Below are 4,958 nucleotides of genomic sequence, written 5' to 3'. Positions count from 1 at the left end.
TGATTCAGGAAAACAGATTGCCCATTCATTTTCTAAGTTATGTTTTCCTATCTGAACCAGACATTTCCATGGGCTGTTGCCACCTCTTACTAAAAGCACCGTTTCTGAAATACCTACAGCAGCAACACTCAATAGCTACTTTTCTGCCAAGTGACTGACTTAGAAAACAAGTTGCACGGGGCAAGTATAACTTAAGAGCAGACAACACGTCCTGCAGAACTCTAAACGTGTCCTGCACAACTCTAACTAACCCCTCCCTACTATTCTGGTAGGCAGGGACGTGCACTGGCTTCACAGCCGAGTGGCTTTCCCTCTTCAGCCTCTGTTTGTGGCACTTATCAGGGTGAAACCAATGTTTGTTTGCTTTCTCTGAGTAAACTAGGGGGTGGAAAGAGGAGGAGTCCCAAACCCCAAAAAACAAAATGAAAAAATTCAAGGAAATCTGAAAATTGTACCAGCCCATTTACTGCAGATGAGAGAAAAGAGGAATTTTAACTTGGATAGAAGATGGGGTGACTCTCCTATCGCTGCTTCCACCTTTGCCCTTGGCTTCTGCAGCCCTGTTCCCAGATGCTGGAGTGGAGGAGAGCGGTCTGCTCCTTTGTGCATGCTTACGATAGTTAAGTGCTCTGTCCTGGGATCGCTTAAATCGTCTGCATTCTTAAAAAAAAGGTCTTTTCAATCTTTGACATTTTAAGTCAGGAATAAAAGCGGCCAAGCACATTATTAAATTCGGCCTCAGTTTCAAGAAAGGGATGGGTGTGGGTGTGTCTGACCATGACTACACTGAGGAGATAACTGTTTCTAGGAGAAGAGTGTCAACTTTTATTTTTGGGACAGCAGAGTTGGCAGCTGCTCTTGGCTTCCACCACACAATTCATGCGAAATGAAAAAAAGAAGAAAAAAAATAAAAGAAATTTAACTGGTGCTGCCCAAGAAAACCAGACAGACACACATGAAAAAGGAATGATGTACCACATAAAGCATTAAATACACACACATGCACACACAGGCAGGACTCTGCTTTATAGGATTTGAACCATATGTGCATATACACATACACACGCACTAACTCACACCCATAAATCACTTCGCCAGACTATCTGTCTGGTGCGTGGAACAGAAACACACTTATGAAATCTATTTTCTTATTTTAGCAGCAGGCTAATAATTGATAAAGAGCCAGACTGGGGGCTCTGAATTTTATGTGACAGCTATACAAGGCTGCAGTTCTCCTCGTGTGCGCTTTGCCCGTTCTCTCAACTGCAGCAACTCCAACCCGAGAGCAAGCAAAGCCCCTCGCTAGCTGGCATGGACCAGGCTCCTCAACAGCTGCCAAGCAGCCCTGCGAGGGCAGGGCAGATCGCCTGATTTAGCTAAAGCAAGAAGAAAGAAGTAGCCAGTGAGGTGACTCAACAGGCCCAGGAGCCAACTGGGCGTACGGCCCCGCTCAGGCGGCTGCGGCTGCCGGCCCAGCCCTTCGGGTAAGGTCTGGATACAGGGATGCTCTTGCAGTACTGTCCCAAGCCTCCCTCAGCAGCACCCCAGCGGTGTGGGGGTGGCAGCGCGGCCTTGGTGTAATGAGAGAGTGGGTAAACCAGCAGAAGCAAAAATGCCCTCGTGGCCCTTCTGAAGGCAGCTCCGGCAATGCCTGGAGGCGGGGAAGCATGGGCAGTAGAGTGAAAATAATGGGCTACTTCGAGGGCCAGGGCTTTCCTCCCTCCTCTGCATGTCGCCTGAATTACAGTGCGAGCCCCAGACACTGTATCAATGAGATATTGTCTGCAGTTTATTTTTCTAGGTTTTTTTTTTGCCTCTGTCTCTATTCTGTGTGTCCGTTTCCCACCCTTCCCAAACAAACTCTAAGGCAAAGGTTAGCGTACCACAGCGATAATCCATTTCTGGGTGCAGCAGCACTGGAGTGACTCCTCCGGTCTGTTGGCTTTAGGCAGCCGCTGGCAAAGGGGCAGGTGGGGCAGAGGAGAGCCAGGTCGGATGTGGGCCAGGTGGAGGAGGGATGCCATGCTGTGGGACCACCCATCCCAGCCTGTGCAATGCCCCTGGAATAACTTCCATGGCTACCCCGCTCTCTGCGATGTTCTGTGCAGGGATGCGCTCACAGCAGAATGGCCTAATGATGTGAAGATAGGATGAAGAACCGGCAGCTGCTGGGTATGGGCCCTGCATTACCACTGGGATAGACTGTCTCAAGCAAGTCACCTGGGTTTGAAGTGCCTCTGTTTACTCACGCATTAAAAGGCAGAGGAGGCAGCAACAAGTAGAAGGTAAAATGATATCTGTGTGGTGCTAACATTTACCACCAGCTGGGTTTAGTATAAAGAAGAACTGGTTATCATAAGCCAGGCATGCCAAGGATGTTGCTGGCTGCACAAGCCCTCAGTGCTCTTAACTCTGCTTGAAGGAAGAGCACTGATGGGAGCTTCCACCGCCACCTCGGCCAGGTCCTCCTCAGAGAGCATGGCCATGAGTGAGGTGCGAGGGAACACAGCTCAGTGCAGGCTGGTCTCGGTGTGGGGGAACAACTCCCCTTCCCTTGCACTCCTTGAAAACTGGTAGGCTAAACTAAATCCTCTTAACACACGGCATGCCAACCCTTAGAAAAACCAGGAAGGGAAGGGTAGGTCCCCATGCCCAATAGCACGCTGGTGGGTTGATCTTGTATGCCATGGGTTATTCCCCATGAAGAAGCTTCGTGACAGGTAGCCTGCCTCTGCTCTGGGCTGAGGGTAACCCAGAAGACAGTGCAAGCTCCATCTCAGGGCTCACCCTTGTGGGAGCAGGAGGTTGGGCTAGAGATGTCCTGAGGTCCCTTACATCCTGAATGATCCTGTGATCCCTCTGGGTACCACTGAGCAGCCACATCGGAGTTGCTTCTCCCAGGCTTTCTGCATCCTTTCTTCCACTCTCCACTCTCCCTCTTTACACAGTACTGACTCTGTGTTCTTTTAACGTATAGTGAGATAGTGAAAACCCAGACTTAAAATATAATGAGATTATGAAAAAAAAAAATTAAACACAACCCACTCTGAAATTATTTCTATATTGCTTGGTATAACTAAGGGGCAACTCTTTTTCAGGCAGTTCCATTTTTTTGGCTACTTCATCCCCTCACATTAAAGGGCCACAACCGACTCCTCAGACTCTCGAGAGGTATGACAGGGATAAGCGTCACTTTGGTGAATCTTGCAAAACAGAGAGCGCGTTTTCTTCAGTGCCTAGAGCCTGCCAAGTAAGCCTGCCAACAGGAGGTGTTGCTGGCACGGAAGGAGCATTTACCAGGCTTCCTGCTAACAGAAATACCTGGTGCTCGTAGTGATCTTCCTTCTGTTAGGCTGTAAGGAGTCCAAGGCTCAGGGGAGGCTGCTTTGTTTGTGCTGTGCCCTGCACGAACACAGCCAGAGAGAGAGAAGCCACACTGCAGTTTCTGATTTTCACTAATTACATCTGCCTTGATTTTCTCCCCCGCATCATTCCTGTGTAAGAGGACTGGAGCTGCCTCAAGGATATGCCTCCTTTTTTGACTCTATGACAGCTGGAGCGCAGTGTTCAACTTCAGGAACGCAGGCGTGCCATGCACACCCTGCTCAGTAAAGGGAAAGAAGGTCTGTGAGTGTCGTCAGAAAACTGGCTTCTCCCCTTCCCTTGGAGGGACAAAACCCACCAGCAAAGCAAAAGGAATGGAACTCCACCTTTGGTCTACAAGCTATTTTAGCTATCCCATTCTCAGACAAACCATTAGGATTTCAAATTTAAAATGCAGTTAAGATAACCATCACTTCAGATGCTGCTTTTGTTACAATGGCATCAAAGTGCTTGCTCCGACCCTGGTACCATTTGTATCGGTGTCACTGAGACAAGTCTGAATCACATTTGCTCCAGGGGACTTTACTTCCAGGGACAGCACCACACAACCAAACCCCCCGCTGAGTTACACACGCAGCTACCAATTCTGCTAGATCTGCTCAGAGAGTTTTGTTTCAGGTCAGCTTAGCTTTTAAACCACATCACTGGTGAAAAGATGACTATACAGCACACTTGCACCAAACAAGGCTCTCCAGTATACCAAAAAAAACAGTTTCGTTTGTAATTGTAGCGTGTTTGCACTCATTTGGTATGAGAGGCCTATACCATGCCAGGGTTGTGGGAAGATGCCAGCTGTGTATAGCTACCACACACTGGGACTGGGGAGAAACAGAATTCCTTGCACTTCGGTGCTGACATTTTAATATTAAATCATTGCAAATAACGATGATTGCTGTTCTGCGGAGTACAGACCTTGGCATCTGCTTATAGTCAGAGAGGAAGGGGTAGAGGAGCAAGGCTCTGTCCTTAGCTGGTGTCCTCTGGGCTGGAGTTTTTCTACTCGGGTCTTGACTGCCATCAGCAGAGACGTTACGCTGAATTCCCGTAGTCGGTGCAATGTGTACTGCTTTTGGCCGACTTCAAATCAAGTAACTCTGTTTACATCTTCAAACAGTTTGATCCAGGAATTTCATGGGAGCTTTACCTTCTAACTCCAAGCTACATTTGGTTGAGTTTGGCCCTGCATGTGGGAAAAACGCTTTGGAGAATCACAGTAGTTACTGTACAGACACAGCTGCTGTTTTTCCAAATGAAACACAGTATTTCATCTGTTTCAATGCTGGTTTAAGTCAAATCAATTTGGCCCATGACTCGCTCTATATTTCTTTTGCCAGATTTGATTTTTTTTGTTTGGAGTTTGGGCTGGTAAGTAATAATGACAACAATGTGTCTGAAACAAGAAGGTATTAACTCTATTTGTACCAGCGCAAGCAGAATTATGAAAGGCTCTTGGTGCCAAATTTCAAGCAGGCTTTGGTATGCGTGGAATACGTTCAGGAGACAAGAATTTGGCAATGCAGAAATACCAAGAAGCTGGGAGAAAGGTCAGTTGGAGAGAAGATCCAGGCTCTTGC

The sequence above is a fragment of the Cariama cristata genome, unplaced genomic scaffold (genome assembly GCF_000690535.1).
Source record: "Cariama cristata isolate BGI_N322 unplaced genomic scaffold, ASM69053v1 scaffold731, whole genome shotgun sequence".
NCBI classification, from domain to species: Eukaryota; Metazoa; Chordata; class Aves; order Cariamiformes; family Cariamidae; genus Cariama; species Cariama cristata.
This window is presented reverse-complemented; position numbering follows the sequence as displayed.